At 37.0% G+C, this 23,686-nt stretch overlaps 1 protein-coding gene across 6 annotated transcripts in view; it reads left to right on the forward strand.

The window, feature by feature from the left end:
* The first annotated feature begins 14,922 nt into the window (after positions 1–14,922).
* LOC107724432 (trinucleotide repeat-containing gene 6C protein-like) overlaps positions 14,923–23,686 on the forward strand; it is a 79,480-nt gene continuing 70,716 nt past the window's right edge. For all 6 annotated transcript variants that reach the window (XM_016533364.1, XM_016533358.1, XM_016533359.1 and 3 more), the window contains exon 1: positions 14,923–15,571. The gene's annotated coding sequence lies outside the window, so the exon portion shown is untranslated. The remainder of the gene's footprint in view (positions 15,572–23,686) is intronic.

Below are 23,686 nucleotides of genomic sequence, written 5' to 3' on the forward strand. Positions count from 1 at the left end.
GTCGATGAATGATAGGCGAGCATTTGGATGTACTGTATTACCACAAAATCCATCCATTAACGATCTGTCCGTCACAGACTGCGTGACCTCACCACTTCCTGTGGATTTTTTTTTCTGCGACTAATACAATTTTAGTTGACCAAACCTCTTCTCGTCGACTAAAGGTTAGTCGACTATTAGGGGGCAGCCCTAATTCATATCGACAGGCACTGTGAAGGTAGAGGACAAGAGCAATGGCCAACACTCCAGCTCAGTAATTGTGAGGAGTGTGCACTTTTTCCTTCTCTCTCTCTCTGATATACACTTTTTTTTTCACACTACTTGTCTTCTTACATATGCTCATACACTGATTGCAGCTATACTGTTCTCACTTTATACACGTTTTTCTCATAGGGAGTGGAGAACATACAGAAATATGCTCATTTAGGTAAGCATGATTATAACTCATGTTTATATAGAGTACAGTGCAGGAATTGGTTACCTGACACCCTAAATTTGATTTGAATTTAATGTTAGAAAGGGAAAGGGAGAGGAATTAAGTGAGGGAAGACAGTAGACATTAAAATGAATAACTATCAGACTGTAGTCCAAATACAGGAAAGCATTAAAGTGAGTGAGAGAGAGGGGGGAATATAAAGGGGAAGGGGAAGTAAAGTCTGATAAAATGACTAATCCTTCCACTTACAATGTATTATTAGCTCAGATAAAGGCCAACGGGGAGCTCAGAGATTAAGATTCATCAGCCACTGATCTCTGAACTATGTCACTTCACTGTTTCAGTCTCCTTCTTCCCTACTTTCACCTCCATCACCTCGTTGCTAGAAAACCAGACGCTCCTCAGTTCCCCTCTCAGAGTCTCAGAAGCTTTAGTAAAAGCAGGAGCAGCTACTATTACTGAAACTGACTTTCTTTAAACCTAACAAACAGACATCAAACATAAATTTACCATAAATGTAGTGTCCCATTGTTTATTACATAAAACAGAACATTTGTAATTTTTTTTTACTTATTAGATAGAGTGGGGACTAAATAATCAAAATGCTTTCATTTTTTATTTATTAAATGGATTTCTATACAAAAATGTATAATTGAATAATATTTTTATTATTGCATTTTTTATTATGAGTATGCAGTACGAGTTGTAGTATGTCACTAATTTGGTTATATGAATAGTGACCGAGAATGGCTTTATTTTTTAATGTGTTTTTTCTTCTTCTTAGTTTTAGTATTTTGTAATCTGTAATTAATGTATGTGCTGTATTAAATCAGTTCATTTATTCTGTAATCTTCAGGAAAAAAAACAACCTCAAGACTGCAAACGCCACAGTCCAAAAGCCATCAGACATTAACATTCTGTCCTGTTCCTGCAATGCAATTTGAATTATGCAGTCATTGAAAACTCATTAGAGGAAATGCACAGCCCCATGCTTGACATTTTCAGCTGAACTGCATTTAATGTGGAAAAATGAATATAAGAGAAGATGTAATCGCGTTTGCTAATTGTTAGACTTAAAGTGTCCCCTTTTAATGGCTGAACAGCACATACACACAAAGAGTCGTGACCTGGCATTTTGTCACATAATTCCTCTCTCACCAAATAAAAAAAGCACGAAGTTTAGGTCTATTGGACATGTTTGGACTCAGTGAAACATAACAAATGTGTGGTTTATTATATCAAGACACTAATGACGTAACGGTTCAGCCGCAGGGAATGAAGTGGAAAGCACCGGACTCACAAAGGGTGTATTTCATTCCGCAAAGACAACAAAGGACAGGACAATGCTGCAGAATTTACCAAAAATTCACATTATACCTCAGACTGCTTACTTATAGATATTGGCTCTGTTGCTAAATCAGGACGCAAAGCTACATTTGAACATTTTTACTCACCCTCATGTTGTTCCCAAACTGTATGACTTATTTCTTATGTGGAACATATTTTAAAGAACTGTTTGTGTATGCAATGACAGTCTCACAAAATTAGATCACATTGACTTGTTGTATGGACAAAAAAAAACACCACTGCTTCTGAAATCACTTACTGTCTAGTAGGTACTAAATTTGGTTTGAAACTAACTTCATGACTATTACAAAAGTATGTACTATATATTATGAATATGGGTAGTATGTACTATATCCGCCATGTTGTCACTGTAATGTAACCTACACTGTAAAAAGTTGACAGGAATTTACAGGATTAAAGAGTATTCTTTACAATATATTACTGTAGTCAGAAATTTACTGTGAAATCAATGCATGCTGGATCATTTTCTTACAAATGACTGTGAATGAACAGCAGAATGATGCTAACATCACAGTAATATCACAGTAATTTACTGCTCTTCTTTTTACTGTGAATTCACATTATAAAGTTGTTTATAACTGTGCCACTGTGAGAGTTTTAGTTGTCACCATAATGGTGGTTAGTGACTAGTATTTGTTTGGGCTCTTTGACCTTGCATTTTCATATTAAAATTTCTGATCTAGTTATGTCAGAAGTGTGACAAATGAAAACATTTGTCAAAATAATGACAAGCTAGAATAGTTGCCTGACTTTAAGTTAGTTGAAATATTCTGAACATGAAGATTTTATTTTAGCATTATTTAAACAAGAAAATTAATCTATTAAAATGAACTTATTTCATATTCATAACTGTTTGTGAATGGATCGATCACAATAGTGAAGCAATTGCTGAGAAACATATTTGAAATATGATGCATCAATACTCAACATACAAAACACAACAATGGTAACACTCAACGAATAAAAACAACACAACATAAACCAATATTACAAAATAAACCAACAACACAAACTGCTAAAAGTGAACCAAAAATAAGTTCAATAGCACAAATAAAACCAACAAGAATTAGCTCTACAGCATGATGCAGTTAGCGTACGAGTGCAGTTAGATACAAGTGAAGTACCACTGTGAAATTACTGTGAAAATGCAATTATTAACCTGGAATATACGGTAATTTCACACTAAAATTTTAAACCGTGTAGCTGCGTCACTTCACTGCCATTTATAAATCCCCTCCTATGGCCTTATGGGATAGTAAAGAGTCCATTGAATGCGCACTTCAGAATCTTGGCAAAAGTAGTAGGTCATCCTCTGTACTTTTCAACCTACTATGGAAGTATGGAAGTAGGCATATTCGGACGCAATGCGAGGCATTTTTCTAAATATTTTCCTTTGTGTTCCACAGGAAAAAAATACAGTCATACAGGTTTGGAAATTATATGAGGGTTGGTAAATGGTGACAGATATTTGATTTTTGGATGAACATATCTTTGAACTGATATAGATTCACTGGAAGTCCATGTTGTGTGCCAAAACCACACATCACCTCATGTTAGGTCACCACAGCTGGAAGTCATTTGTTTTTGTTCTGTCGAGAACATCCTCTCAAATGCAGGCTGTGCTATGATTTGAAACCGATCTACAAAATGACAGTCCTCAACATGCTGGATCATTTTCTTACAAATGACTGTGAATGAACAGCAGAATGATGCTAACATCACAGTAATATCACAGTAATTTACTGCTCTTCTTTTTACTGTGAATTCACATTATAAAGTTGTTTATAACTGTGCCACTGTGAGAGTTTTAGTTGTCACCATAATGGTGGTTAGTGACTAGTATTTGTTTGGGCTCTTTGACCTTGCATTTTCATATTAAAATTTCTGATCTAGTTATGTCAGAAGTGTGACAAATGAAAACATTTGTCAAAATAATGACAAGCTAGAATAGTTGCCTGACTTTAAGTTAGTTGAAATATTCTGAACATGAAGATTTTATTTTAGCATTATTTAAACAAGAAAATTAATCTATTAAAATGAACTTATTTCATATTCATAACTGTTTGTGAATGGATCGATCACAATAGTGAAGCAATTGCTGAGAAACATATTTGAAATATGATGCATCAATACTCAACATACAAAACACAACAATGGTAACACTCAACGAATAAAAACAACACAACATAAACCAATATTACAAAATAAACCAACAACACAAACTGCTAAAAGTGAACCAAAAATAAGTTCAATAGCACAAATAAAACCAACAAGAATTAGCTCTACAGCATGATGCAGTTAGCGTACGAGTGCAGTTAGATACAAGTGAAGTACCACTGTGAAATTACTGTGAAAATGCAATTATTAACCTGGAATATACGGTAATTTCACACAAATTTTAAACCGTGTAGCTGCGTCACTTCACTGCCATTTATAAATCCCCTCCTATGGCCTTATGGGATAGTAAAGAGTCCATTGAATGCGCACTTCAGAATCTTGGCAAAAGTAGTAGGTCATCCTCTGTACTTTTCAACCTACTATGGAAGTATGGAAGTAGGCATATTCGGACGCAATGCGAGGCATTTTTCTAAATATTTTCCTTTGTGTTCCACAGGAAAAAAATACAGTCATACAGGTTTGGAAATTATATGAGGGTTGGTAAATGGTGACAGATATTTGATTTTTGGATGAACATATCTTTGAACTGATATAGATTCACTGGAAGTCCATGTTGTGTGCCAAAACCACACATCACCTCATGTTAGGTCACCACAGCTGGAAGTCATTTGTTTTTGTTCTGTCGAGAACATCCTCTCAAATGCAGGCTGTGCTATGATTTGAAACCGATCTACAAAATGACAGTCCTCAAACTCCATGAGACGTTTGTTAATTAGAAGGAAGGAAATTATGTGGGCTGGTGTGAGAATGAGTCTGTGGCAGTAATGGTTAGTAGAAGAGTTCCCTTTCAGTCGGTCACTCTCGACGTCACGTCGGATGACCGACGAAATTGGGATCTCGCTTAGAGAGACCAATCTACTTCGAGTGTAAACTAAACGAGCCAATGCACATTGGCATGCGATTATTGCATCCAGCTGCCGCTGATCACAGCGTGAGTATAAGTAGGCAGCAGATGCAGCGCATATTCAGCTTTTCGCTGAGGAGCCGAGCGATCACATCGTTCTGCTCCTGACTACTCGGTCGCTGGGGAAGCATGACGAGTGAAAAATCCCATAGACTTGTATTTAAAAAAAAGAGTCATTTATAGACAAACCAGGTAGGACCTTTCATTTTGGCCAGAAAGCTAACCCACCAAACAGCCACATAGAAATGCCTTGGACACTACCCAGAACACCCTAGCATAGTGGCAGTGAGTTCTGCACAGGCAATTTCTTCAGAGAATGTAATAAAAATCAAGTTTTATTTTTGAACCCTAGTAATTATAGCCGTAATTCTCACAGGATAAGAAGCTGCTGACTAATGAGACTAGATAAGGCACTTGGGGATTGTTTATGAGGATAATCACAGTTTATCCTTACGGGGGAGGTCTGTATGACCCTAACTTATACAGACAGTTAGATATTCTTATTTCCAATGAAGCACAAGATGCTCTTTGGATCTCAAATCATGCGCAATAATGCCTAAATGCTTTCAGCACTGTATTTATTTTATTTTGTCTGTTGGTCATCTTTTTATCTACAATTTGTTTTCTCCTTATACTACGGGGCCGTTGAATGCTTGAATCTGAATATGTAATTATTCCTTACATATTCAATCACCCTTTCTTTTTTATTCTCTGTCTTTGTTTCTGCAGCCTCAGGACCACCTGAATGTTGGTTCTCTCTCTCTCTCCATGGTTTAAGGTGGCAGAGGTGCATGTGGATCATGAGAAAGCACGTTTGGGGATTATCTGGACCACTTTAAATTATTCATTGCTCTCTGTAGAATATATGTCCTGACTAGAAAAGGGGAGAAGGGAAAGAATCAGTGTGAGCAAGTGAAAAATAAAGACCTGTACACTATAAAATTGTGTACTCTGTAGAGGTGAAATCACTAAACAGTTCTGTCACTTTGGTGTGGAAGTTTAGGGCAAAAACCTTATTTATAAGCACCCACGATCCTGTTTAAGCAGGCACCGGTTTAGCACTGCTCCAGGCACATTTAAATTAAGTCACTTTCACGCTTGTCATTGCAAACATGCCTACTTTATAACCTAATTAGGCTCATTATAGATACAGCTTTCTCACTGAACTCACCGCAAAGTTTAACATTCCTCCTATCTGCAAACAGTTCCATCTGCTCATGACTCTTAGCTCCTTTTCCTCCACAGTTCTGCAGTCTCATGTTCACCTTCTTATTACTCTCTACATTTTAAATGCAGACCGTTTAAAATGGCCTGAAGACATAATTGATGACATGATTAACCCCAGCTGAACTGAGCAAATGATGTTGCTCATGTGAGTCTGAATCTTTTCTGAATGTTAATCTGAAATCTTATATTCCTGCTGAATCAGTGACCATCAAAGTTCAACCTGTTGCCTCTGACTCTAGGCAGCTGACCAAAGATACATGCTTATTATTTTCATACAATTATGAGGTAGCTGGATATATTGCAGGAAATTCACTAGGAATAAATTGCATTTGCTGATAGCATTGTGGACGATGCAGCAGACTACCACAATCTGGCAGACTTCTCTAGGCCTGTACAGCATCGCTCTTCCACTGCGATTCAGACAACTGATTTAGCTCTTTAATACCCAGAAAGCTGGTCAAAAATACAGTAGATACAGTAATATTATGATATATAATGCTTAAATTGTTTACTTTTTAATATATTTTAAAATGCAATTAATTACTGTCATGGCAAAGCTGAATTTTCAGCATCATTACTCCAGTGTTCAGTGTCACATGATTCTTCAGAAATCACTCTAATATGCTGCTTTGGTGCTAAAGAAACATTTCTTATTATTATCCATGTTGAAAGCAGTTGCTTCATATTTTTGTTGAAACCTCGATACATTTTGTCTCAGAATTCTTTGATCAATAGAAAGTTAAAAATAACAGCATTTACTTGAACTTCTTTTTTAACATGTTTGCTGTCACTTCAATCAATTTAATGTGTCCTTAATGAAAATATATTTTTAAATCTTACTGACCTCAACATTTTGAACAGTAGTGTAAATACAACATTATTTCAGCACGTTTAGTGCCTGTAAAACAGAATTTCAAGCCAGATAAGTAATAAAACAGATTTTTACTCTGAAATACTGCACACTAAAGTGCTGCAACTGTTTGAAACCTCTTCTTTGTGTTTTATAAAGTTCTCAAGTCCATGGACTCAGTAATACTAGGCTCCCACAACCATGCTTTCTTTAGTTTCTGTATCAGACAGCTAATTATGGAACTGATAATGAACAGGATGCAACATCAGTCAGCAGCATTTAGGAAAAGGATACAGCAGGACAAAGAAAAGTGACTTTGATTGAGCTGCTACCGACAGTATTGTTGTTTGTGACAATCACGCATCGTCGGGTTTATGACAAGCATCTACAATCCTCCAGAGCAGATCCATTAAAATTGCAATGTGATAGTTGACACTGCTGGGAATGAATGTGAATCCTTGCGAACACGGTTGTGGGAGCATATTGGTCCAGAGTAGCATCAACCATTGTTTCCTGCCTGGCCCATTTTCTTCCCATCATGGTCAGTCATGCTATTGTGCTCCTGTTGTCAGCTCATTAATATACGCTCCTGTTCTCCTGCCAGCCTTCCCCTTTCTCCTCCCATCCCTCCCTCCCTCCTCCACTTCCATAAGTCAAGGTCAGACAATTTTACCTTTGGTTTTTCAAAAGCTAAAACAGATTCATATCTCCCTTCCCCCCAATTCCATTTCCCCGGCCATTGGCACTGAGTGTGTGTGCGTGTGTTTCGTCTTGCGTGCCCAGTGGAGAAGTTTAATAAATGTGGTGTCACTCTGCAGTGTGGCATGTGAGATTGCTTGGCCTGCAGTCTGAGACACAGGGGAACACCTTTGAATGGCAGACCTCTGTAATAAGGCTGCAGAGGGTCTGAGAACAATACAACATGGCATATGGAAACTGCTAATGACATTGCCTGAAAAGCTTGTTTTCATTCAGATTGCTGTCAGATTGCATTAGTGAGATATTGTTTCCACTGCTCTCATTTATGATCAAATTTGTTGTCTTTTTTGCATGCTTACATACTAATGTGTTCATGTGCCTTTGAGTGTGTTTTGAGTTATTGAAATCTTTAATGGCCAATGCAGTTGTGGTAACATGCAGTTGTTACCTTGATGAGCTCATACCTTAAAATTTAAATTTTGTTGGTGTAACCTAATGTATTTATGTTGATTCAGTAATGGAATAGCCTAATATTTTGTAACTTAAAATAATTTAGATGTTACCACATGAAACACATTTTTAAAGTTATCATTGTGATGTGAGATGGGCGTTACATGCATAATACAAATTAATGATGATAAAAAAAAGTTTATATAATTGTATTATTTTTTTTATAAATTTTTAATTGCCAATTAAAATATTACTAATAGTTAATATATTTTTTGTACAAATCAGATTATCAGATTCAGATTGTTAGCAGAATTTGTTACAAGTGAAATATTGAAATTTTTTTTTTTTATGATTTCCAGTATTTCTTTTGCCGTTTATCTCCCTGTTTGTTTTAATGACAGCAGCACTTAAGCTGCATCAACTCCGCAAGTTTGTGCAAAACCTTATTATCATGATTTGAGAATTATGCATAAAGCATCTTGAGCTTCATTGGAAGCTTCATTGGATTCATTGGATCTGACTGTCTGTACAAAGAGTTACATGATTGTGACTTAACTTGCATATTTTATAAGAATCAGATCAGAATTTTAGTTCTTGTCCATTTTACATAATAATAATGGTATTAAGGTGTATAAACTTCTAAACTTTTTGTGAATTTCCAGGTTGAAATGAAAATATCCCAGATATTCAATGTAATCTCAGATATTTCAATCTACTTTATATGTGAACTGTACATGTCCTTCAGTCTTCAAAACACACTCCAGCTTGAGAGCACTGCATTAAAGCCAGTTTGATTACATTTGAGATTAGAGCAAGGTGGGAGGTGTGAGCCTGATGAGTGAGTTATGCTGCTGTTACCTGAGTGGGTTGTGAGCGTGTCGCATGGTACAGAGGCTGTACTCTACTACTCTGTTCCTGTGACCTTGGGGGTCATTGAGCGGAGGGATGCATTCATCACTGTGATGCTGGGGATGGGGGAAGGGGAAAAGGGGAGCTGTAGGCATGCAACTGTGGCATACTCATTACTAACCTACACCCAGCGCTCTGCTTCTTTCTGTGAGCAGCTATGTAATAATGTGTGTTCATATGTGAATAGGGTGAGTTGTTTGAGTGTATCCTTTGTTACTGGTTCTAGTGTTTTAATGGATTCATTTATTTATTTACCACAATAATTACACAAGTTTACTTTGCCCCCACAAACAAGTTCAATTTAGATTATTTTTAGGTCACTTTAGATAAGATAAAGTGGGGTTCAAAAATTCACAGAAAATTCACGAATTCAAAGTCTGGAAAAAATAGAAAGTTTTAAAATAAATAAAAAAATCATCAAAGAAACTGTTAAATGAAGACAAGTATGTAGGATTTTGCACTATAAGCCAAAAGAAACTTATTATGAAAATGTATCATATGCTTAATAAAGGTAACATGAAAACAGCAAAGGTCCTAAAACAAAACCCTGTGGGACTTGTAAAATAAATTTTATTTATTTTACTTCTCAAATAACTGAAAACACTGTTCTTTATCAAGAAGAATACAAATTTTGCTTTTCTAAATTGAAATGTAACTATTATGAACATATATGGTCCAAAAGTTGAAAATCTTTTTTTAAATTATCTAAACATGAAAATAATTAAAAATAATAATAAAAGAATAAAATAAAATAAACAGTGAATTTAAGATGCTGCAATAGGTGCTAGGTCACAAATGAGATTTTTTTTTTTACATTGATTATGTGGCTCTAGATTATTGTGACATTGAAATGATCAGATGTTTTTGCTCCCATTGAAGCACAAAATGTTTTCTGGGTCATTCTCAAATCTTGATTGAAAACAAGATCATCATCAGTCAGTAAATCAAAAGAGGGACAAACCAAATACTAAGGCATTATGAAATTCATGAAAACATTTCAGTTAAGCTTCTTACTCTAATTGTTATGCTAAATATGGTATCATTTGATGACATGTTGCATTTACGTAATTAGAAAAATTGGGACCCCACTGTATATCTCAGCATGTCTCTCTCTGCATCACGTTACAATATACACACTATCCTCTATCCATCTCCATCAATAAAGTGTAATGAATACGAAATGGCGAAAAGGATGCCCCCCTCCCCTTTTACTATGTGAGAGTATTGATCAGAAAGAGCTAAGGTCATGCTCTTTCTCTGTGTATCATCTGCCTTTCGAGCTCAAAGAACTCATCTTCTGTTGTACATAAAAACAACTGAATAATGGCAGAGATAATGGTGAAGAAAGGCTGAGGAATTATGCGTCAAAATAACCAATTGTTCCCATTGCTGAGCAAAGGCTCCATCAACATTTCAAGTATGACAGTGCAAACTGAATTCAAAGATTTCTTTTTCACTCTGGTTCTCTGTATGTTTGAAAAGCTGTTGTGATTAATCTTTGCTCTCTTTGTACACGGTTTCCCCGCTGAAAGCTTGTGCTGATTTCAGACAACTTGGTCTTATGGCAGACTCCAGTCTCATGGAAACACAGCATCCGAGCTACATGTATCTGAATGAAGCTTCCCTTGACGCATGTATGCATTATAAACACAGCATGACAGCTGTCACTGCAGCTCATGCCATTGCACGACTGAGGTGTTTTCTCTATCATGTGCTATTGGCAGGGCTCTTATATTGATGAATGTGACTGGAGGGTTTGCTTCTGTCGTTTATGAACTAGGACCAAATTGGATTTGGTTAATATGAACAGATTTGTTTTGAGTGCTGATGGTTCTACTTTTTAAAGAAACTAAATGCATCTTAGAATCTGATTTTAAAGCCAGTATTGATCTGCTTTGCTCCTTCACTGCAGAGAAAGATTAAAAATACACAGTGTATGAGTATAAATAGTCTAATAGCATATTCTTTGAATAGTTCAGTTTTGCATATTCAGTTAGGAATAGTGTATAGTCAGTCAGGCATTAATGCAAAATAAAATGATCTTAAAAATGTTCATTACATTATTCAAAATAATCAGCCGAGAAATAAAACAAACACTGCTGCAATATTACAGTAATATTAATACTGAAGTCCTCTGAGGTCATTGTTATTACAGCTGATAACTAAAGTGATGTATACAACAAAACCAGATTGTGGTTTTGTACAAGAGACATGAAAGTAGGGCCAGTTTCAGTTACTACAATGACTGGTCTAATATAGCACTGCTATTGTCATGAATGAATCCATGGTGAATTTAAAGAAATGTGAGATTGCTGAATGCCACAATGGACCAATCAGAATTAAGTATTCCAAAGAGCTGTGGGTAAGTCTGTTTAGAGGTTTTAGAGGAAGCTCTGATTGCCTCTATGGTCTTCTTCTCAAAACTATTATAGCAGCACATTCACAGGTTTTCAATGAAAGTGCAACGCAAACTGCTTTTAGTTAATTGCTCATTTGAATCTATAAAGGCAGCCAATTATGGTTATGTGTGCTGTAAATCTGATTAACCTCTCTACACTGCTCCCCTAATGCCATGGAGACCACAAAGGTCTAATGCTTGTTCAACAAGCGTGTGTGATTATAACACAAGTAAAGCCAACCAGTGCTGGTGTACCTAAAATAAACATTAACATATGAGCTGAAGAACTGAGATGGATAATTTGTTAGCTGAACAGTTAAAGGGGCCATATGATGCTGCTAAAAAGAACATTATTTTGTGTATTTGGTGTAATGAAATGTGTTTATGCGGTTTAAAGTAAAAAAAAACACATTATTTTCCACATACTGTACATTATTGTTTCTCCTCTATGCCCCGCCTTCTGAAACGCGTCGATTTTGTCCAACTGGAATTTGTGGGTGTTTTTTTTTTTGTTTTTTTTTTACCCTTTCTGTGGTGATTTAGGAGGACAATCTGTACTTTTATATATAATAATTTGTATTTTATCTCTGTAATTACACAGAATGAATGTAAACGTGGTAAAATATGCTAAACAGAGCTAAAAGTACTAAACGTTTATTGGATAGCATATTTAAATTATTAAAAAATCTAATAAACAAACACACAAGGCTTCGGGAATGTGCAGAACTTATTCTCTAAAACTTAAAAATAATTTTCATTAATTGAAATATGAAATAAAATAAAATAAACATAAATTAAAATTAGAAATGTTGCATTCATTGGCAACCAATTGAAATACACATTGAAAATACTAAAATTACTAAAACTGGAATGAAAATTAAAACTAAAAATATAAAAAGGCCGTAAACGCTAATTATTATAGCTAAAATGAACTATAAAAGATCATTCAAAATAAATGCTACAACAGTATAAATGGTACTAAAATAACACAAATTCCATGCATATTGCATGTTGACCTGATTATGGTTAATAAATTAATAAATGACTTGTCACCATTGTTTTGTTTTCGTTTCTTTGGACATGATTTACCCAGTATTCCTCTTTGAATGTGACAGTCAGAGAATGTGCTAATTTCTACATTTCACTTGGACATTGTGATTTGTGATGCTGCCTATGATGCCTGGTCCGGCTCCATCTCCTGCCCTTATCCATTACAAAGGTCTCAAGGGAAATTAATCCAGCCCAGAGATGCCCTGCTTATAATTGTTGCACCCATGTCATCGGACTGTAAATCAACACACATTCCCAATACATGCACACACTAAAGGTTATTATATTACTGCCTTAACTTGCTCCCAAAGATGAGACTCGATACACTTTTCATTGTCTGGGTTGCCCGTTTTGCAACTCTGTGATGCTGCTTCTACTCTGAAAAGGTGACGTGGAGAATAATGGACCTGAATTATCACGACAAGCAAGATTAATTGCCATGAGCTGTGATTAGCCCTCCCTGCCAAGCTGAGCTTTTATGCCTCTATACATACTTCATCATTAAATGCACTCAGTAATCACGTTTCTCCACTGCCACTGCATTACATATCTCAGCCGTAATCCATATGCAGATGACATTAGGGCGGATTGTTATTTAATTGGCCCCTTGAAGGTCTGTTAGCACGTCTTTATCGGCAAGCCCTTGTCTTTTAACTACCTAAAGCGACCCAGCCATCCCCTCATATTCATCTGGCCAACAGAAGCGCTCTGGCTGTCACTGAGTGGATGAATGCTAATGAGAGCGAGAGAGATGAGTCTTTAGTGAGGTCGGGTTTTGGCTCATTGCTCAGTGAAATGTTTGGCCAGCTCTCTGATCATATTTGTCTTCCTCAGTCCATGCTGTGATAAAGCTGTAAGCAGGAGCGGGACAGAGGGGGATCAGCATTGCAGTGTTAAAAATGTGCTCATAAATTTGGGTGGAACATACTTGCATAGCAAAAATCTTTTAAACCCATATCGCAGCATGAAAGAGACTAAATAGTTACACTATGAAAGTCATGCTTGGTAACACTGGGTGATGTGTCCCCAAATTGTGGAATCATACAGCTCTATGAACAGCTTCTTTAAAGGGATAGTTCACCCCAAAATTAAAATTACCCCATGATTCACCCTCAAGTCAACCAAGGTGTATATGACTTCTTTCAGTTGAATACAATCGGAGTTATATTAAAAAATGTCCCAAGCTTTATAATGGCTCTACCCCCAAGATTTTGAAGCCCAAAAAAGTGCATCTATCCATCATAAAAAGTACTCCACACGGCTCCGGGGGGTTAATGAAGGCCTTCTGAAGTGAATCGATGCATTTGTGAAAGAAACATATCCATATTTAAAACTTTATAAAAGAAAAGAAAAATTAGTTGAGAAGTGTTGGGGTATGTTAACACATTTGTGTAAAAAGAAGGATTTATGGGAGAAAAAACTATTACATATTGTGTGTACAAAATGGGTATGGTTACAACAGTTTTTGGGGAAAAAAATATTTCTAAACCATTAATTATCAGCAGACAATATATCAGTCTTTCCGAGATGTAAAGACAACTGGGTTGCAGATAAAATGTTAAAATAGTCCATGTTCTCACCTACTTATATGATAATATAATATAAATAAAGTGGTGCATAAATACACATTCTCATTCAGAGAATTACATATAAAATAGTAAAAAAACAAAACAAAACATAGGCTTTTTAAATACTAAAATCTGTGTGAGTGCCTGGATGTGAAATTTTGTCTCTTCTATGTGATATGATCCACCTACAAACGTTTGCACAATATTTTGTGTATTATATGTAACAGTGATCAAACTCTGCAAATAACTACGGTGCACAGCATTTTAAAGCAGTAATTGTTTTGTTTTTGATGTTTGTTCTGTAAGAGAAAAATGTGCTTGCAATGCAAATAAATGCATGTTTGCTTCTAGCTGTGCATTTAACGGAGCTGGTGAGCCATGGAGAAGATAACTGGTGTCAAGATGTGTCTAGCAGCCCAATAAACCAGGAATGACAGAGCAAAGCTGTAAGTCTATGCCACTTCCCATGTCAGCGAGGGGTAAATAAATTGGGAATGCACTAAATGGTTGTCTATTCATTTGTTTTTAATTTTCAGTCAATAAGTTAAGTCATAATTAAGAGATGGGTTTCAACTGATGTCTAGTGGGTTGTTGAAATTGCGTCCCCTGCCGGTGGAAAGATGTCTAAAACAAAAACATCTTTGAGACGGGATGTTAAACCTAGTATCTAAAATGGATGCAAGCGCTCCCTAGAACAACTGCGTTTTATATATTTTAAAGTATTGCCGAGAAAGCCCGATTAATGATTAATACAATGAGAGCTACAAATACGTCAGTGTGCGTTGTTGGGGGAGGGAGGTGGTTCCTCGACCCTCGTTGTCATAGCAACAACAAAGGTGGAGCGATACTTTAACAGAGGGGCTGGATTGTTTGTTAGTTGAAGTCACGTGACGTGCCGCTGGGGAATGGGGGCACTTCCTGTTTTACTCCACTGAGACTTGAGACCATAGACTTGAGACGGCTGTTGTCAGTTTCAACAAAATGGCTGCTGGAGCGCCACAAACGAAAACCCAGTGAACGCTTCACGTCAGTGCAGTATCACTTTAAATGGATGCATTGGAATTTCCCTACCTTCTGAGCGTCGGGACATTTACTCGTGTGGACTCGTTAACATACGAATTAGCGAACTAAAGGCATGCTGAGATATTCCCTTTACGCACTTTATATACATCCAAAAGCTCAAACTGCCAGTGCGCGCGCGTCTGTGTGGGTGTGCGCGCGTGTAGCTGCTCCTAAGGATCGCCGAAATGTTGCAGCTGATCAACCTTAAGCTTTCTTGCTGACGTGCAGAACTGTCGTTTAATGTCCTTTTCACTGTTTGCACTGGAGTTTTAGAGTTTTCCCCCCTCTGGATAAATTCCGCTGCAGATTGAGAGGTGAATTCCTCAACTGGAAAGTCGGGCTCGCCATTGCAGCTCAGTGTCTGACTGCGGCTGAATAATACCTGATCTGTGTCAGTATCGACGACAACATCGACTTCACCATGCTGCTCATTTGAACAGCAGACCGCAGTTGCTCCGTGTGCGAAATAAAGGTAAGATGATGCATTTTTAAAAACAGTTATACTGTTTCAGTGGGCGGGGTGTGATAATTTTGGTATAGGGTGACAATGCGTCATTTTAGCATTTTCTTTTGTGCTATTTTGTTTCTGACAACCAGCGACATTGCGAAGGGGCGCAGGATTATTGAAATCACCTGGCATACGCTGTTTAAACGCTCGCAGGTTTATTTAATAACATGTGCTTTCTGTTCTGTTTTGATTGCTAGGAAGCTTGCGTGTGCAAATGTTTACTCCCCCAAACATCAACATTGGCCCATTTTCTAAACAGACGAGAGATACGATTTCTTATCGGATTCCAGTCGTATTTAAGATTCATACGTACGCCAATGTGAGCAAATTAGTGATTTGCCCGTTGCGGTTAGTTAACGCCGGATGGTGCGCTCGAATGGTGTGTTGTGTAAATACATGTGTCCAGTATTTGATGGGAGTCCCGTCACGTCGTTTTGATGCTTGTCTCGCATTGAGGCACCTCACTCTGTTTTGAAATTATATTGTTATGCTACTGCTTTGACTCTAACCCTGGGCGATGAACGATAAAGAAACAACCGCTGTGGTGTTTATATTTCCATGGGGTTTGAATTAGAGATATCGCGCTTTTGAGTTGCTTTTATTTTCGGTTAAAGCTCTTCCATTCGCTGTGTGCTCTATGCTCTGTCATTTGCCCTTGAATAAAACATTCAGATCCCTCAAAACAATTTTACTTTAGTTATAACAAAAGACTGTTTACATTTCTTATATATATATTCTAGGCTTGTGTTTTTCCGTGGAAGAATACTAGAGGTTTTATTGGCGAAATGGTGTTTATAGCAATTGAGAGTAACTATATGTTGACTAAAATTGGTAGTAGTTTTCAGCCAGATGTCAGTATTACCTTGGTATTACTGTGAAATTGTAGTTAATTCATAAGAAGTATGATTCAAACCACATAAGCTGTCAGAATGTTTCTGTCAGTGTTTATTTTCTTATGGACAGTGTTTGGCAATGCCAAATTACTACCGTTTTGTTGTAGTAACGGTAACTGATATTTAGACAGACACTATGGTTACCTTGGCAAATTTTCGTAAGGGCGTTGAATAGGTCTTCTTGGTAGTGCAACGTGCTTAGCGTCTGAGGACAGCACCAATGTCAAACGTCCCCTTGGCTGTTCATGTGGTGCAGTTGCTAATTTGGCAGGGAGCATTTCGGCTCCCCTCACAGGGTCAGGGGCCCTCCTGTCAGAGCCAGACCTTTGAAAAGGGCTGTGTGTTCTCCAGGAGTGAAAAAGGGTCAGACAAAAAGAGGCCACTTAATGCTCAGATTACCATAAAGCTTAGGTCACATTGCCCCTCTCAGCTTGTTCTTATGAAGCCTAACCAGCATTACTGTGGCTTGGGATTTACACCATGTGGCTTCATGTCTGGTCGTTTGTAGCTGTTGGTTATTGAAGTGGAATTATTGTTGCCGAGTCTGGTGTGTGATTCCCTTATGAAACTTGGTTACTGTATACTAACTGTGTCATTTTGAGCAAGACCATAGTAACCACAGATAAACCCATGGATTGCTTCTCATTTCAATGGTTAGATCTATGTTAGACTAATCTGGTTTCTGTAAAAACCAAAAACTCTTTTATTTGTTACAAAAATAGAATCAACGTACTGTCATAATTGTAATAAACAACTTTCCTGTACAAATACCACATTATAGTGTTTTGCTAAAGTAAAAACATGGCGATTTCTTCAAACAAATAAACTCAAGGCAGCATTAGCTTGCAGGTGTTTATCTCTTTGCCTAAATTCTGCGAGCAGCTGTCATTTTCTTCTTCTTCTTCATTGTGTGTACTTCATTTTCCAGTGTACACATTTTACATTTCCAAGTTTGTTGCTATTTTCTACACTTGGTGGTGATATGCCACTTTGCTCTGTTGGCACATGTATCAGTTTAGCATTTCTATTCAAATCTAAAATAGAGACTCCCATCTGAGCTTCTCACAGTCACTGGTATGCAACTAGTAATGCTTAAGGAATCACTCTGCAGTTTATAGCTGATTGATTATGTCCTATTAATTCCCACATTCCCTTCTGAGCCACCTTGTAACTATTTTTGAGCATTATTGAACCAGAGGTCTTTTGTCTGTTATGCTAAGTACTTTTTGGTTTTTACTGTCTTTGACTGTCTTTGAGTCATCTTGGTGTCTTGTCAAGCTTTGACATTAATGCCTTAAATCAGCCTGGCTCATCAATAGTGCAAACCATTTTTTGTTTGTTTGGACAGAAGACACTAACCAACAGCTGTGAGTCCCAAAGTTAGCTTTATGCTGACCTCTGAAGATTGTGACTGGATCTGTGTCCCACTGACCTTCATTGGACTTGCTCATCATGATAGATAGCCTAACACTGATGTAAAGATCTGCCTTTGATACCTTTATAACATAAGCCTGTTGAATTCAGATTAAGTCTTTTGAGACTTTATTTACACATGAAAAGCAATAGGATTTTTTAAATGTGTTTGGTGTGCTTTTTTCTCTATTTATGCAGGTCTGATTTAAGGAGGTTGAATTTTTGAACCTTCAGGATGTGTTTTTGGCATGCGTTTTACATTCTTCTTTGATTGGTTGAAAACTGGAGGCCAAAAGGCCGCTCAGATGAGTCTTTCAAGGGCAAGTTTGCCTCTCTGAGACACACTGTAGCAGTTCTCTGAATTCATTAACCTTTTAGAAAGGCATGTCTTAAACGTAGATTGCCACTTTTCACCTGCTTGGTTGCATGCAAAATGGCAGCCCTCAGTTACTGTAAAGGTGTATAGTCCTTCCTGCCCATCAAGCCTTTCAGTATGTCTTAAAGAGATATGAAAATTCATTCATTTACTCACCCTCATGTCATTCTAAGCCCAAAAAGACGTTGGTTAATGTTTATAACAAATTCTGATATTTTAATAAAACTTGAGAGTTTTCTATTGAAAGTCCAGGTAACCAAAAGCTACCTAAGGGGTTAATCTCATCAACGTCAGTGAGCCTATAAGCCTGCAGCACTAGGTGTGCTTGACTAGAAGCGGCGCGGCGCAGATCGATCAGTGTTTGACATCCGCGAGACCAGGTAACCAAAACCTAAAAGATCCAAATAGGCTAGGTCACAAAGATTTTCAAAGTCACTTTTATGACCTTTTTGGATCTTCTATGTTATGGTTACCTGGACTTTCAATGGAGCGACTGAAACCTCTCAAGTTTTATTAAAATATCAGAATTTGTTATAAACTTTAACCAACGTCTTTTTGGGCTTAGGCTTTATTTAAAAAAAAAAAAAAAATAATTGTATTTCAAAGATTAACCAAAGTCTTATGAGTTTCACGTGCTTTCAGATGGAGCAGAATTTACTACACATAGCCGTAGTTCAATGACAAGTTACGCAAAAAAATCGGTTTTATTGAGCGATTATGAAATCGAAGAAATCGTTTGCGATAATGACAGCTACACTGGTGCATTTTTGTTTTTAAATTAAAACGATCCTCGTCATACTGGCGTTTCCACTGCGTTTCAAGGCGGCTTTCCACTATCTCCGACAAAAGACAGATCGGAAGTCATTCGTTTCCAACGGAGAGTAGTGTGGGAGCTGCGTGGAGTTCCGATCATAGATGTCCGTTCATACTAACATTACACGACCGAAAGCGCGTGTTACGTGACCATTCATGCACACTGTAGCATCATGCTACATAAGACAATAAATATGTGCAGTGGCTCAGGAGATGAGTCTTTGAGTCTGTATAAACATCAACAAGCTGAAAAATAAAACCAACGTTTTTTTTTTAGATAATGTAATCTTGTTAAAATTGATTTCATAAAATTGGTATCGAAAAAAGTATCGTTCAGGAACCGGTATCGAAGTCAAGGTATCTGTATCGGCATCGATATCAAAAATTTTTGAACAATACCCAGCCCTAAGTAACTTATGACAAAATATTTATTTTTGGCTGATCTTTCATTTTAACATTAACAACATTTTAGTAATGCGTAAGGCTGGAAGATGGAGTCTATAACTCAATAAATACTGTTTGGGAGCAATTTTACAGTGCTGAAAGTCTAGCAGTTATTTGATAGTTCATCTGTATTCAGTATTTCAGTATTTGTGGCTTATTCTGGCCAAGAAACGCCCACTTAGACAGGAAGAGACCCTCTGACCGACAGTTTGTGGTGTTTAGGGGCGGGTAATTCTGAAATGGATGAATACCACAATAATAGCTCGGCTCAGATAAATCTTATTCAGAATAAGCCATGATGACAGTCTCCCTGAACTGTTGAAATGTGTTTAGACTTGGCGATGAGTGTTTTTTTTTTTTTGCCCTAAAAGTAGTTAATATTGATTATTTCACAGGCAGAAAATAAAGCTAGATATGGTTGCTTGCCTTAAAATATATTGTGCTTGCATAAACTTACCAAGGTTGCAATTATTTGATCAAAAATACAGTAAAAACTGTAATATTGTGAAATATTTTTACAACTTTAAAATAACTGTTTTGTATGTTCAAATATTTAAAATTGTAATTTATTCTTGTGATTAGGCCTAATTTTCAGCAGCCATTACTCTAGTTTCAGTGTCATTTCATTCTAAGCTGATTTGGTGCTCAGGTTGAAAACAGTTGTGCTGCTTAATATATTTGTGAAAACTGTAATGCATTGTTTTCAGGATTGTTTGGTGAATATAATGTTAAGAAAACATTTATTTGAAATAAAAGATAAACAATGCAAAAGCCTTTACTGCCACCTTTAATCAATATAATCCCTAGTAAAAAAAAAACAATTAAAATACATTTATAGTTCAATCTGTTAACATATTTACTGATGTATTGCTTGAGACTTGCTGATATAAAAATTATAATTAAACTTTATTTTGAGTACTACTTGTGCACAATGCACATTTCTTATTATTAAGCCTAAAATGTGTTTTAATGTCACTATTGAAGATTGTATGATCCTTGAATAATATCAGTCTTTAAATGCAAGGTTTAAAGTGTACCTGAAGTATACTTGCAATTTAGCACAATCAAATATACTTCAGTAGCTATATCTGTAGTTGGACTTCAGCTCAGCTTCTGCTCAATTAAAGTGCATTAAGCACAAAATCAGTTGTTCTAATTTAGCAGACTTTAAGTGTACTAGTTTAGTATACAAAAAGTACAGTTGCAGGGTATTTTTATTTAGTACATAAATGTGTACATGTATTGTAGTATAGCATGAAATAAATATATTTTAATATATTTATTTTTCACTAAGAAATTAATTTTTGATGAATGAAAGTATTAATTTCTTTAAAAAAAGAATAAAAGAAGCTGTATAGCGGTCTCCAGTCTGATTGGAGCTTGTGATTTTCAGAAGTTTTGTGTGAAGTAGGGCTGTGCAAATAATCGAATACGATTTTCATGCGCATCTCGTCAGTAAAGCCGGTTCTGTGATTAGTAGTAGAGCCCGACCGATATGGGTTTTTTGGGGCCGATACCGATATTAGGGAGTAAAAAATGCCGATATCGATATATCAGCCGATATTCTTTGTGTATATTATAGTACAGTACCAGTCAACAGTCATTTACTACACAGAGCCGTAGTTCACTAACAAGCTATGCAATATCACATTCAAAATCGGCAATGAATTGCCTGCGATTTTGACCGCGATTTTGTGTAGCTTGTCAGTGAACTACGGCTCTGTGTAGTAAATGCCGCTCCATCTGAACGCATGTGCTGAAAATTTACTACTAATCACAGAACCGGCTTTACTGATGAGATGCGCATAAAAATCGCATTCGATTATTTGCACAGCCCTAGTGTGTAGTATGCATCAGATGGTCAGTGAATGTATTGTGGGCGGTCAGTGGGCACGTCTGAGGCTGAGACTAGCTAAATATTGACTTTGGCCTGTTTGAAGGGATAGTTCACATTTTGTTTAGGTATTTTGTAGAAAGTCAGGGTCCAAACAACATTGGACCCCATTGACTTTCATTGAATATGAAAAATATATTGAGAAAAAAAAAAGCAGTCTTCCAAAAATCTTGTGCTGCACTGAAGAAAGAAAGTCATACAGGTTTGGAAGGACATGAGGGTGATTATTTTTGGGTGAGCTGTAATGTTTCAAACATCAAGCTCAAGCTCTCTGGAGACTGAAAGAATGAAGGATGAAATGCCCTGGCCGATTACAGGGTTTGTTCTAATCTCACTCACTTGACAATTGTTTCCCCTTAAAATTCACTTGACAACCCCACCTCCTCCCCGCCTTGATGCATCGCTAATAACCTCAGAACTGATCACTCTCAATTTAGCCTCCGTTACATGAGTTGCCTCTTATGCTAAGTCCATTAGCGTGTTGAACTGTTGGAAGTTTTGCATTTTATTGAGACAAATGTGCAATCGCTGAAAGACCTACGTGATTTGAGTATAATGACAGGGGTCTTTATGGCAGGCATTTGTATGATCTATTAGGGCAATAAAGTGTCAGCAGAGCTTGTGAAAGTGCTTTCACTAGTGATTTTGCAGGAAGATGAAAGTCATCGGACTGCTATGACGGCGAGTCAGTCCAGTGAAAAGCTATTTTTAGCGGCTATTTGCCCGCCAGGAACTGAACATATAAAAAAATCACCTTTCGCTGTTTTTCATTGGCATGCAAGCTGGTAGGAAGTTTTCTTCTCCTGAATCAAAAAAGTGCCGGCACATGGTCTGGAAATCATAAAACAGGAATTCACGCCGCACTTTCACCGCTGTTTAGTCGCCTGCGGAAATAAAATCAGACTCGAAAGGTTCTTTCACCCCATCTTTTGTCTGTTATTTGTTGAGTGTGGCTGGGTGACTAAAGGATATTTTCGTGTTATCCAGGGGTTTACTGGCATGTCAGGTCTGGTCTTCTCAAATGGCTTGGAAGTTATGGGTTTTTATTGCGTAATTGTGTCGGATGGAGGGGCTGCAGATTTCTTTCTCTGTAGGCTGCTGTTGCTAGCCAGAGGGTTCCCGAGGGCTCTCGGCTCTCTTGTTTGTCTTGCAGCGTTGACATTTTTTGGCTCTGTGCCCAGAGAGCGTCTAGTATAATAGTATAATGCGCGTTATAACCAATCACACACGATTCCGTTGAGTTTATGAATGCAATGGCCAATCAGAGGTGTTCAGACGAGTGACTTCTGACTTGCGAATTCTCTCATCATAAACAACAAAGTGCAGGTGTACATGCGATGTAAGTATAAGAGGTCAAAATCGCAGGCAATTCATTGCCGATTTTGAATGTGATATTGCATAGCTTGTTAGTGAACTACGGCTCTGTGTAGTAAATGCCGCTCCATCTGAACGCATGTGGTTCAGACGAGTGACTTCTGACTTGCGAATTCTCTCATCATAAACAACAAAGTGCAGGTGTACATGCGATGTAAGTATAAGAGATTTATTGATCATGCGGTGTAACTAGCTTCGCTGATTATAACGGGAGTGTTTTTAAAGTGCATAAACTCGCGCTAGACTGAAGTCAGTTGTGATGTTCTTTGATAATGTAAAAGTTCTTTGCTCGTTTTCTAGCTGCTTTTCGAATAACTGAGGAGCATTATAATTAGTAACTTACAATGTTTCTATAAAATTGTTATAATGTTAATTACAAATTCAGTCATATTAAAAACATTAGGCTTCTTTTAGCCTTAAAGTCGGCATGAAATCAAAATTTACAATTCTTATTTTTTGATGAAATACTGTAGTGTTTATTATAAATAATTTATCTGTGCACTTCATTATTTTTTTTTAATTCATGTGCCCTCGTAATCTTTAATCAAAAACGTTAACCTCCCCTCCCCCTCAAAATGACTCCTCTACTCTTCCAGTCACGAGCTATGGCGCAAGGGCGGAGCTGCAGTGACATCAGTGACGTTTGGAATAAACGACAGGGGGAAAAGCTGAAGCTGATGCTTCACTTTATAGCACTGACACCAGTCATAAGGGAGTACATTACCCTTAAACATTGAAAAGATATTAGGATATTACAACAACATTACTCGTAGAACATCGCAAACTAAATTTTTTTTTTTTTCATGAATATGACTTAACCTGATGGAGGACGCGCGGAGTCATTCAGGCAGTCTCTCTCTCTCTCTCTCTCT

The sequence above is a fragment of the Sinocyclocheilus rhinocerous genome, unplaced genomic scaffold (genome assembly GCF_001515625.1).
Source record: "Sinocyclocheilus rhinocerous isolate Xijiao unplaced genomic scaffold, SAMN03320098_v1.1 scaffold485, whole genome shotgun sequence".
Taxonomy (NCBI): Eukaryota; Metazoa; Chordata; class Actinopteri; order Cypriniformes; family Cyprinidae; genus Sinocyclocheilus; species Sinocyclocheilus rhinocerous.